Genomic DNA, 13591 nt, shown 5'->3' on the forward strand with positions numbered 1-13591 from the left:
GACTGTAAAAATTATTATTTGCTCAAACATATGATAGCACTGATGTTTAAAAGATATAAAGATGGGGAGCAGAAGGGAATACCCCAAAATATCCATACCTCCCCTATAATATATGTTTGCATTTCTTCTTTACTGAACGTGTTGGGCAGGAAGCTAGGCACGAGAGACAAGAGGATGGACCTTAGACGTCCTGAAAGAGAGCCCCAAACAAGGACCGCCCAGAGACCACCCTAGTCCATCCTGTAGCAACTCATTTTCGGTTACAACATCCTGACAGAGGAAGAGTTTGGTTTGTTGTGCTCGTTGCACTTGTGCAGAAAGCTGCCTCTTGTCCGCATTGGACCTGTCTCCAGAAGAGAAATAATGCAGTTTCCTACCCTGTGCAGGCATTTCCAATATATTTTGGAAAAGGACATGTGTAGTTGGCTAATTATTATATAATCCAGGACTTTCTCTCAAATGTTGCAACCCCAGCACCAGCCCCAAAGGGGAAAAATGATAGAAGCCCACACCTGGGAGTTTTTTTTTTGGGGGGGGGGGTGCATTGTCTCTATCCATTGGCCTGCTCCTCTCTTGGATTGTACTTTAATAAAACTTTGCTCTGCTTTCCTTTCCTTTAGCTGTCCTGTAATTCTTAACTGTGGCAGCGAAAAGAATGGAGACTTCTTTCCGTTTCCATCTAACTGTCAATAATAAACGTGTATTCCTTCTGTTACACACATATCTCTCATGAAGTTCTCAGTGTATGCTACGGACTATCCCAAACACTTTAGACTCCGGGATTCTCTTGTAACAACTTGTTTTTTATGTAAATACTATTATTTCCTTCACTTTACAGGATCCAGAGGCAGAGGAAGGTTAAGTAATTTGCCCGTGTTACTGAAATAGCAAGCGTTAAAGCCAGGTTTCAAGATTTGTTATTTGAGGGCCACCTGGGTGGCTCGGTGGGTTAACCCTCTGCCTTCGGCTCAGGTCATGATCCCAGGGTGCTGGGATAGAGCCCCTCATCAGGCTCTCTGCTCAGCCAGGAGCTTGCTTCCTCCTCTCTCTGCCTGCCTCTCTGCTTACTTGTGGTCTCTCTCTGTCAAATAAATAAATAAAATCTTAAAAAAAAAATTTTGGCATTTGACAAACGGAGCCTGAGTGCTAATCACTCATTAGTCACATCTTGTATAATCAACATGAACAGATATTTAATTTCAATCACTTTTTTCCTCCCTGATGCCAGAGAGATATTGCATAACACGGAAATTCAGTTATTTTCACCTGCATATCTATCCAGTGCCCTCAAAGAAGTTCCAAATGCTTTAGCAAGTCACATGAACAGGAAACTTTGCATTTTTTTTCCTCCTCAAATCCACTTTGTATTCATGCCCAGCTGTAGTGAATAACTTACACTCCCATGAAAAGCCTCTTTGAGAGGCACCTGGGTTGCTCAGTTAAGAGTCTGCTTTCGGCTCAGGTTGTGATCCCAGGGTCCTGGGATGAGTTCCGCAATGGGCTCCCTGCTCAGCCCGAAGCCTGCTTCTCCCTCTCCCACTCCCCCTGCTTGTGTACCCTCTCTTGCTGTGTGTCTCTCTCTGTCAAATAAGTAAATTAAATCTTTCCAAAGATTAAAAAAAAATTTTAAAGCCTCATCATATCTGCTACTCATTAGGTCATACTCACCTGCTCCATTCACTTACAGGATGCGGTCTTCCCCACGGCTTAAATATTCTTTGCTCCAATAAGACATCTTGTGGGGTTTTGTCCTGTATGCTAATAAAAGCAATGTGTAAAAGACTACAGGCTTGGAATCAGGCTGCCTAGATTAAAATAATAATCCTGCCACTTATTCTGTGAACTCTGTCCTTTTTTTTACTTGTAAAATGGAGATAACAATAAGAATGAGAAGGAACATCTTGATAAATACACATAAGGGCACTGGAAACTCGACCTGACTCATGACCAACCTGTAAAAAAGAAATATTATCCTCAGATGATGGGAAACATGAATGAGGGGTGGATGGTTTAGTAACTTTGCTTTATGATGATTAAAATATTATCAATAACTGTACATCCATGAAGCATCTGGCTCTTGATCTCAGTTCAGATCTTGATCTCAGGACCATGAGCTCATGTCGGCATTGGGCTCCATGCCTCATCAAAATGTTGACAAGGGCTGCAGATGACTCAGGTATTCTGAGCGTGTGTGGATTAATTCCTAGAATGCCAGAGAGAGTCTTGGTGAAATTGTGCCATTTTAGGCTACGAGTGTCTTCCTTGATTCTGTTACTGAAAACCGGGCAGCATAAGAATAAATTCCTATTTATTTGGAATAAAGTTCCAAAATAATATTTAAGAAAGAAATACCATTTGTAGTACAGCACCTATGCATAAATACATTACAAATGATAACAGTGGTTATGTCTAATCCCTGAGATTACAGGTTATTCCTACTCTTTTTATATTTTTGTATGTCCTAATCTCTCTATAATGGGCATATATTTTACTATAATAAGAACATAATGTATAAAGCCCCAAAAGATCTTCTAAACCTGTTAGAAAAAAAACTTCCTCAGAACATATTCAGAACTATTTCCTGTTATATTTTTTTATGTACAACATTGAGATTAAAAACATAGACTTGAGGCTCTAACACCTTGGGTTCAAATGGCAGTTTTGCCTCTTACCAGCTGTAAGTTTTGGGCAAACAAGCTTACCAAGAGTAAATGAAAAAGGAAAAACAAAAAAGGAATTTTCCTTGTCCAAAAGATGAGAGCATTTTCTTAAAGCATTTCCATAGGAAACCCAGGGCTTTTGGGATCTTTTCTCTGACCTTTAGATGCACTTGTAAATCTTGTTAGAGGCCCAATATGCCTCTTACCAAGTTTAGAATCCATAAGTGCTTTTCAAAGGTCTAGACTTTAAATTAAACAATTAAAAAATAAAATAAGAGGTCAGGGCTTTGTCCCCTTTAAATGTAAATGTATGAGAAAATAATCCAGTGTCCCTATCACTGTGTGGGTTGAACCAAGGTGCTGTTCTCTGAACTTCAGATCTGCTAGCAGGGGAGATGATACATTTCATTACTCCCTCAGATAAAGTCAATTACCTAAGACATGATTCCCAAGTAAATTTTAGCATAAATTTACCAAACAATTTGCAGCATATGGTGCAGTCAAGTCCTCTAATAGGAAGAAAAGCTATTGTTAATCTTGAGAATGCACAGATCTAGTGGTTGGATTGCATGTATCCAGTATTGAAAAATATAATGGTATAGAAAGCTTGTAACCGCTTGACTGTATAAATGGGATGAAACTTCATTCTTTGTCATCTCTTTCCCTAAAAAGATAATAACAGCATTATCTACCTCACAAGGCTGTTGTCATTTCACGAATTCTTGTAAAATGATAAGGGACCACCACCAGATACACTACTTGTAAGATGAGAATAACGAGACCAAGAAAGATTAAGTAAATAGCAAAACACTGTTCTGCTGGGAAGAACTGACTGGTCGGTGAGGAAAGCCGGCAGGAGAGCCAGGAGACCTTCAGACCAGGAGCCACGAGACCTGCGCCGCCCCAACCCGGAGAAGCACCAGGCCCTCCCCGCGGGAGGCGAACGCAAATCCCTCCCACTCCACCCTCCTCTGCCAGCCGCGGTTTTTCTTCCTTTCCCCGAGAGCAGAGGTCCCGCTGGCTCCCCGCTCAGTTTTAGAAAGGTCCCTGGGATGGAAGATACTGGACAGGAAGGTGAGCAGCGGCGTAGCACTATAGCGAGTCTCCTTCCGCCTAGAGGGAGCACCTGGACCACTTCCCACAATCCCCCGCTCCAGCTGCCCAGAAGCGGAAGTGCTGCAGGCTACAAGGACTCCAGACTACAACTCCCAGAATGCACAAGATAAATGACGCCCGAGCTCCGCCCTCTGAGGAGAAAATACTTCCAGGTATTCTGAGCGTGTGTGTATTAATTCCTAGAATGCCAGAGAGAATCTTGGTGAAATTGTGCCATTTTAGGCTACGAGTGTCTTCCTTGATTCTGTTACTGAAAACTGGGCAGCATTTTAGCCACTCGTGAGGACGGGTTCGGGAGGAGGTAAGAGTAAGGTGGTGAGTAATCCCCAAGAGCTTCCCGGTAGGAGTAAAAATATAAGGGAAGTGGATTGTCTTTGGTAGAGACTGAAGACAAACTCCCAATCACGTCACTACTTGAAATTGGTTTACGGTGAATCTTTTTTGTTACACTCTTCAAGCACCTAGCACAAACAAATGAACATCTTTTCTAGAGAAAGAGAACATCACCCTAGGCTTCACATTTTTTCTAAACTCTAAAAATGTATTAATACTAGACCAAAGAGTCCTTGAAGATAAAAGCATTATGAGGTATACAAATAAACACTTCATAAGCTTCAGATTATCAAGAATAACAGCTTCAATGTAATATAAAGCAAACTTTAAGAAGCAAAATTAAGAGGCACATCCGTTCCTGGGTCAGTTAAGCTAGGGTCTCTTGATTTAGGCTCAGGTCATGATCCTGGGGTTGTGGGATCCAGCCCTATGCAGGACTCCCAGCTGGGTGTGGGACCTGCGTTGAGATTCTGTCTCACCCTCTCCCTCTACCCCTCTGCCCCCCCAAGAAAAAAAGCAAAATTGACAGAATTATAAGGAGAAGAAATTCACAATCAGAAAGGGAAGGTTTAGGGCGCCTTCGTGGCTCAGTTGGTTAAGGTCTGCCTTCCGCTCAGGCCATGATCCCAGGGTCCTCGAATCAAGTCCTGCATGGGGCTCCCTGCTCAGCGGGGAGTCTGCTTCTCCCTCTACCCCTCCCCCTTGCTCATGATCTCTTGCTCTCTTACTCTCTCTCTCTCTCTCTCAAATAAATAATTTTTTTTAATTGGAAGTTTCAATCCTAGGAGGAATTGTAGAGTCTTAAGAGCATTTACTATAACAGAAGGGAAGCTAAAAATAAAAGTGGAAACATCCATCTCAGGAATTTAATAAAAAGAAAACAAAAATATGGTAAGTAGATGGAAGGAAATGATAAAGATAAGAAATTCATGAAATGGAAAACAGACTGAATTTTTTTTTTAAGTCCAGAGATCATTCCATGAATAAAACAATAAAAATGATGAAGTTTGGTAAGAGTGACCTCTGGCCTCTCCCCTTGTGCTCTCTCACTCACTCTCTCTAAAATAAATAAACAAATCTTTATTTTTTTTAGAAAGAAAGAAACCATTGCCTAATCCAAGGTCATGAAGATTTATGGTTATGTCTTCATCTAAAAGTCTGATTTTTAGGTTTTTTAAAATTTTGTTTATTTGAGAGAGAGAGTACAAGCAGGTGGAGTAGCAGGCAGAGGGAGAGGGAGAAGCAGGCTCCCAAGAAGCCCAACATGGGTCTTGATCCCAGGACCCTGGGATCATGACCGGAGCCAAAGGCAATCACGAAACCAACTGAGCCACCCAGGTGCCCCTGATTTTCAGTTCTTATGTTTAGGTCCTTGATCCTAGTTTTTGTATATTGCGTGAAGAAGCGGGTGTGACATCTTTTGCCTGTGCACATCCAGTTGTCTCAGCACCATTTGTTGAAGAGACCATTCTTTTGCCACTGAATTGTCTTGGCACCTGAACTGGATTTTTAAATTCATTTATTGTGTCCTACATTGAATAAACATCCTTAGTTATGAAGAAACTAATTTTTTTTTAATTTATTTGACAGACAGAGATCACAAGTAAGCAGAGAAGCAGGCAGAGAAAGAGGAGGAGGCAGGCTCCCTGCTGAGCAGAGAGCCCGATGTGGGGCTTGATCCCAGGACCCTGAGATCATGACCTGAGCAGAAGGCAGAGGCTTTAACCCACTGAGCCACCCAGGTGCCCCTATGAAGAAACTAATTTAACAAAATTTGTCTTAATTTCCGTGCTTTTGAAATTCCCAAGTTTCAACAATATTATCTTGCATCTTAAAAATTAACTTTCTTGGAGCTCCTGGGTGGTTCAGTCCGTTAAGCATCTGATTCTTGATTTTGGCTCCGGTCACAATCTCAGGGTCATGAGATTGAGCCCTTCCTTCAGCTCCCTGCTGAGTGTGCAGCCTGCTTAAGATTCTCTCTCTTGGGGTACCTGGGAGGCTCAGTCAGTTAAGTGACCAACAGGATTGTGGCTCAGGTTGTGATCTTGAGGGACAATAGAATGCGTAAATAAAAATGAACTCATTCCATATGAAATGGAATATGGATTTTTAAAAATATTTTTTGTTTATTTGTCAGAGAGAGAGAGAGCACAAGCTGGGGGAGTGGCAGGCAGAGGGAGAAGCAGTCTCCTTGCTGAACAAGGGGTCCACTGTGGGACTTGATCCCAAGATGCTGGAATGACCTGAGCTGAAGGTGGACACTTAACCAACTGAGCCACCCAAGTGTCCCTGGAATGTGGACCTTAAAAGATTTAAAAAGAAATACTAAAATATCTTCATTTTAAAAAAATACCTTCATGAATTTGTGATAGGTGAAGATTTCTAAAAATCACTAACTAAAAAAACCATGGGAAAACTTAAAAGCATGATTGTTCACTGAAAGGTACCATAAGGAAAATGAAGTTGGGAGCCACAGAACTGGGAAAAAAATCACAATACACAGTATTAAAGAATTTTAGCAGAATATAAAGAAATCCTGTAAATCCAAGAATAAGAAATCACAACAAGAAAAAAAAATCCACAAATAATTTGAACAAGCACTGGATAAAGGAGGATATATAAATGTATAATAAGCCTTTGAATAGGTCCTCAATTTTCTCAATAGCATTAGTCATCAGAGTAATAATAGAAACCTCAATGAGACACCACTCTCCACAAACCCTTGTGACCAAAACAATTTTTTAATTAAAAATCTGGCACTACAAAAGTGTTGACAGGGATATGGAGCAACTAGAACTCTATTGCTTTGCTTGTGGGACTATAAATTGTAAGGACCTATATAGCCAGAGTGACTCCATCTTGGGTAAATAGCCATTTTGTTGTTTGTGCAGTAAACTTAAATTGACTCTTCCCCCGGAGAAACTTACTTAGAAGCAAGTCCAGAAAACCAGTAAAATGTAGTTGGCTAGTTCCTGATAACAGAGCCCAGAATACAAAGATGAGTCAGGCCAGGTAGAGACATCTAATCAGTACAAAGTACTGTTTGTAACAGTGAGAAGGTCTTGCCTAAACCTAAATGACTCCATCTTGGGAAGAATGACAATCTTATTATTCACACTGATTATGTATGAGAATAACATATTGAATGAATGAGCCTTCATTCATATGAATATGAATTCATATGAATAAGCCTTCCCAGAAAGTACTGTTTGTAATGGTTCCTAGTATGAAGTAACCTTGAATAACACATCACCAGACCGGATGAAACTAGCCAATCAACAAGAGACACACAAACCCGATGGGTTGAGATACCAAAATATGGGTTGCAGTTTTACCCAATAAAAGGTAGCCTGTAAGATTGGGAGGGGTCGCTCTCTTCGGAGTCAGCCCTGACCCGTCAGTCAGTCAATTCTTGAGCCTGTAAGCTGGAGGTGGTTGCTCTCTTTGGAGACGGCCCTGGCCGGTCAGTCTGACTTCTAATGCTTGGCATAGAATAGAGCTTTGCATAACTTTAACTTTGTTTCAGTCTCGTTCCCTTGGCTGATCAGTCTGATTTCTAATACTCAGCATAAAACAAAGCTTGAAATAACTTTCACTTTGTCTCAGTCTCATTTCATTTAATAACGGACCTAACATAAATTAGTTCAATCACTTGCAGAATGTTTGGCAGTGTCTGTGAGAATTAAATATATGCATCCTCCGTGACACAGGAATTCCATTCCAGCAAGCAGAAAAATAAACACACAACACACACATCCCAAAATATCTGGCCTATAGGATGTAGGTTGCCTACTTTGCTCTGCAATAACAGAATAGGTAAATGATTGCTTAGAAACAATATGTTTCAATCTCACAAACACTATACTGAGCAAAATAAGTGGGACACAAAAGCGTATAATATAGTTCCATTTATGTGAGGATAAACAAAAGGAAAAGTAGCCAATGGTGACAGAATTTAGGAGAGTGCATGTGAGAAGGGTAGTCACCGAAAAGGAGCAGCAGAAATTATCTGTTGCATCTATCCAAGCCTACCAGTGGTAATGCTCTTGTCTATGGATGCCTGCGGCACTCGTCCAGGTTCTGTGTTATTTGTATAGAGCCCCACTGGGGCCAGTGTTGTGGCTGGACCAGCTCTTGTTGGTTTTTGCTATGATCACAGGGCACATTTCAGCAAGAAACTAGGAATAAGATTTATAACTCACACATCCTGGAGGGTACATGGCATCCCCAAAGGCCACACAGGGAGGTCAAAGAAAAACAACGAGCTCAGACCGGGAGCTCTGCCTTTACTTGGGTTCAAGGGCGGGACATCTGGGGTTTCACAAGGATTCACTCATTATTGGCTAAGTTGCAACATACAAGTGTAATTAGCTGGGAGAGCAGAGGCCAGGTCACGGAAGCGGTCAGTTATCTAGGTTATCTAGGCCACCCATGGCTTCTGAAAAAGTAAGTTCATGGGTGTGGATGGCCTAGATCATTACCTGGTTGCTTTGCTAGAAACTGTGTCATATAGCTGGCAATAGGTTTACTCAAAATGAATCTTTTTATTTTTTAAAAGATTTTATTTATTGACAGAGATCACAAGTAGGCAGAGAGAGAAAGGGGGAAGCAGGCTCCCCACTGAGCAGAGAGTCCGATGTGGGGCTCGATCCCAGGACCCTGAGATCATGATCCGAGCGGAAGGCAGAGGCTTTAATCCACTGGGCCCCCCAGGCGCCCCTCAAAATGAATCTTTTAAAATGGATGCCTCAGTAATCAGTACCTTAATGTCAGGCACTTACACTGCAGGGTTCAATATCAGCCAGTGTTCAGTCAGGAAAGCTGTGCCACTAAACTTTAAAATAGGAATTAGACCTGACACAAATGTGGGAGCATAAGAGTTTGTAGGAATTCTGAGAATCCAGGCACATTCAGCTACTGAAGTGGGACAGTTAATGGGGAACATGGTAGAAGATCAGTGAATCCGCAAACATGAGCCCCATTGCTACAATTCTTTTTTTTTTTTTTTTAATTACAGCACAAACAGTGGTAGATGGAACACCATGAGGAAAAATAAAGCAATGTGTAAGGTCCACAGATGGTGATTTTGCAGCACTGGGCAGGAGAGGCAATTCCATATCTAGAGCAACTTTTCTCCAATGAAAACAGTGTGCTGTCCCTTCCATGATGGAAGTGGTCTTGTGTAACCAAATTCCTAGCAGGGGGTTGGGTAGTTCTCTTTGGATAACACTCTCAACTGACCACAGAGAACTACTCATGAGGTCACAGGCATGGGTTGAGAGGTGGAGTCACAGAAGCAGGAACTGGAGCTTTGGCAATCTGAGTCACTTGTGACTGTCATGCCGCTTACTTGTGACTTCTGTCTAAACCCACTCTCATCTGTGTCACTTCCACTTGATGTTGAAGTGCTACTGCTATAATCAAATTTATGACTTCACTGCATAATTTTCTGGCTTATGGCCAAATATTTCATTTTAACTAGGGATCAAAGAGGCCTGATGCTTTCTCAGGAGTAATGCCATCTGCACAGAATAGCATTAACTTTGCTCCCAAGGGGCGCCTGGGTGGCTCAGTGGGTTGGGCCACTGCCTTCGGCTCAGGTCATGATCTCAGGGTCCTGGGATCGAGTCCCGCATCGGGCTCTCTGCTCAGCAGGGAGCCTGCTTCCCTCTCTCTCTCTCTCTCTGCCTGCCTCTCCATCTACTTGTGATTTCTCTCTGTCAAATAAATAAATAAAATTAAAAAAAAAAAAAAAACTTTGCTCCCAAATCCCAAAGATGCATGCTGCCAGCTCTATGCAGTGTCCGTACCTGTCACAGACACTTCATATGTCATTAGATATATATTTATCAGGGGTCATAAAATCATTTCTGTAAAGAGCCAGAAAGTAAATATTTAAGGCTTTGAAGACCACACAGATTTATTACAACTACTCAACTCTGCCTTATTAACCTGAAAGCACCATAGACAGTATGTAGAGTGGTCATGGCTATGTTTTGATAACATTTTATTTACCAAAACAAGCGGCAGCCAGATTTGCCCCTTGGACCGTTGTTTGCCAATTCCTGGACCGAACTGTGAACAAAGATTAAAAAGTTGGTGTAGGGACGCCTGTGTGGCTCAGTGGGTTAGGCCGCTGCCTTCGGCTCAGGTCATGGTCCCGGGGTCATGGGATCGAGTCCCGCATAGGGCTCCTTGCTCGACAGGGAACCTGCTTCTCTCGCTGCCTCCGCCTGCCTCTGTCTACTTGTGTATACTCGCTTTCTCTCTCTCTGGCAAATAAATAAAATCTTAAAAAAAAAAAAAAAGTTGGTGTAGCTGTGAGCTGGGGTCATAAGAGCGTGTTGATAGCCCTACCAGATGAAACCAAACTTCTTTGGATGATGTTTACTAACAGGTACAGAGTGGGGGAAAGCATGTTAGCACAATGGTGGCCTATCAGGTGGGAGCAAATGTGTTGATTTGCTCCAGCAATAAAACCTCATCTGATTCTGCAAGTGATGTCAGGTCCTAATTAAATTTACAATAATCCCATGTCATTCCCAGATTCACCTGTCTTCTGCACAGGTCAAATGAGTAAACTGAAGAGGGCTATGACTTTCAAGATACCACTAGTGGTGCTAACCTCTAGAATCCCTTGAAGAATACGGTATTGCTTTTGGTTTTCCATTTTGATATATACAAAGCAGTTACAGTGTTTATTTGTCCTTTCTTATCAAAATAGTCCTTGTTTCATTGGTGAGAGAACCAATATGAGGATTCTGCCACTTGTTGGGTATTTCTATTGCAACTCTGCATTCTGGAACTTAGAAAATAACCAGATGATGGGCTCAGGGATCCATTCAGACCACCACATATGAACCTGAGCAAAAGCATCCATTATTTGTTCTTTATAAGCCCCACTATTATTTGCTGGGCACAGGCATTTGAGGCTCCAGGAGTTAATATCATCTCTAGTGTCTAGCAATCCTTCCATGTTCTGGTTATTTCCACTTACCTAATATATAACCTCCATAAAATAGAGCTGCAAGCCACTTTGAGGAAGTCTAGAACAATTTGTGGTACACAGTTTTGGCAGTATATAAGATTCTTTCAAGGAGACCCAGCCTGACCTCTAAGGTGCTCTGGAAATGGGAACTAGTTCACATTATGGAATTAGCTGAGGGGCCACAACTCTCATGTTGACTCAGGTCAGAATAAGAAAAGTTGGGTGCCTGGGTGGCTCAGTGGGTTAAACCGCTGCCTTCAGCTCAGGTCATGATCTCAGGGTCCTGGGATCGAGTCCCGCATCGGGCTCTCTGCTCAGCAGGGAGCCTGCTTCCCTTCCTCTCTCTCTGCCTGCCTCTCTGCTTACTTTGATCTCTCTCTGTCAAATGAATAAATAAAATCTTAAAAAAAAAAAAGAATAAGAAAAGTTCACCAGAGATCAAGTTTCCTGCAAGGAAACCATCACAGGGGAGATTATTACAGGTTCTTCAGGCAAGAGGAGACTACATCAGAGCAGAACAAAAGGCTTCCTCCTAATGGCAAAGGAGACGCTTAAGTTAAGACGTCAAAGACCTAAGCTTTGTTGGAATCTGCTCATATATTCCCACCTCAGTTTTTCAGGATTCTATTCCTTCCCTCTGATGCTCTATAACGTAAGAGAATCTACAAGGTTGTGAACCAATCAATGTGTTATCATTCAGTTGGTGACTGAATTTGACTTTGAGTCCCCTTTTCGTTAAAAGAAAGAAAGAGAGAGAGAGAAAAGGAGGAAAGGAAAGGAAAAAGGAAGGAGGGGAGGAGGGGGAGAAGAAAGGAAGAGGGAGGGAAGGAGAGAGAGAGGGAGAGGGAGGGAGGGACAAAAAGAACAAAAGAGACTAAGAAAGAGAAGAAAAGAAAGGAGAGAGAGAAAGGAAGAGGGAGGAAGGAAAGAATGTTTACTCTATATAACAAGTCCCCAAAGTGTTAATATGTAGCCATGCTCAAAACTAAGATGGGAAAATCCCCCAGAGGCACCCCCCACAAAAAAAAGAGCTGATGTGTCAAGTAGGAGTTGAAACTGAATGGCCCACAAAGGCCAATGGAACTGGATACACAATTAGAGGTTTAATTTAGGGTAGATGGAAGTCAAGGTCAGAGGAGCCATGCACACAGGCAGAGTAGTAAACTACCCAATATTATGAATGAAAGACTAGTTCTCTTTCACTGGTTGAGGAGAAACAGGTAGTCCCTATTGTTACCACCATCTCTGGACCAACCTAAAGAACAAGATCAATCAGAAGGGCAGATACAAGAACCAAAAGGAAACCATTCTGAAATCCTGACTGTACCAGGCTCAAGTTAGGCTCTACTTGTGGTCTTTCCAGTTGTGGGAGACATATCTCTTCAGTTTAACACAGGGATCAACAGGCGTATTCTGTAGAGCTCTAGAAAGTGTTTTGGATTTTGTGGGCCACTGTTTGTCACAACTACTAAACTCTGTCACTGCAATGAGAAAACAGCCATAGATACATAAATGAATGGGCACTGCTCTGTTCCAATGAAGCTTTAAAGGGAGTGGACCACATTTGGGCCACAGGAAACAGCTTGCCAACCTTTGATCCAACACACTAAATGAAAATTACCACGAGAGCTCACAGGCTATCCTGGTATCACCAAACAAAACTAAACACAGAAGGCCGGCCTAAGCTTTCTCCTATCTAACACAACTTGAGGTAGCACGGGCTTTACATAGCATGTGAAGGTGTGGTCCAAGAAGTCAACTTTGGAAACCTGCCTCCCACATTATATCCTTTGCTGAGTAAAGCCATTTAACCAAAAAAGCCTCAAGGATCAGTGAAATGCCTATGTCGGAAATGGTACTCAAACCTGCTCAACAGCTTGCTCCTATCGGGCTAGATGATCCCCTATACATAGCTTTCCCTTAGGGAATCTTTGTTAAATTTTACCTCAAAACATACATATTTTCTTTCTCCATCTTCATGATTTTCCCACTCAGTACTCTGTAAACAATTTTCTCATCATTCCTTTTCTCCACAACTCAAGGTTTTCTGTGCCATGGTGTCTGGAAAGACCTAGCTACTTCCCTAATCAGACCAAGCACTGGAAAGTACCAGCCAGTACCCTGGGATATCTATTCCCCCTGTAGGGAAGTCTGAGAATAAGGATGTATAAATTTTCACTGTTGGAACTACATTAGAATCTTCTATTCCCATAGAGTTATGCATAAACTTCAAATATACTAATTACAAATATACAGTTACACTCACTAATGTATCTGTCTCTGAATGACCACAGAAATTTTTTTAACAACTGATTTCCAGAGTTCTATTCCTTAGTTTTGGTCTTATATACATGGTGATAGGATTTCTTACTGTTAAGAGATATGTTCTTATAAATTTTTGTCATAGTTTACTGTGATTTAATAATTTGATTAATATAATAATTTAATAATTTGATTTAATAAAATAACTACTTTACTATAAAACTGATGCTTA

Source organism: Mustela putorius, unplaced genomic scaffold, assembly GCF_011764305.1.
Source record: "Mustela putorius furo isolate JIRA1106 unplaced genomic scaffold, ASM1176430v1.1 tig00000196_pilon_pilon_pilon, whole genome shotgun sequence".
Classification (NCBI taxonomy): Eukaryota; Metazoa; Chordata; class Mammalia; order Carnivora; family Mustelidae; genus Mustela; species Mustela putorius.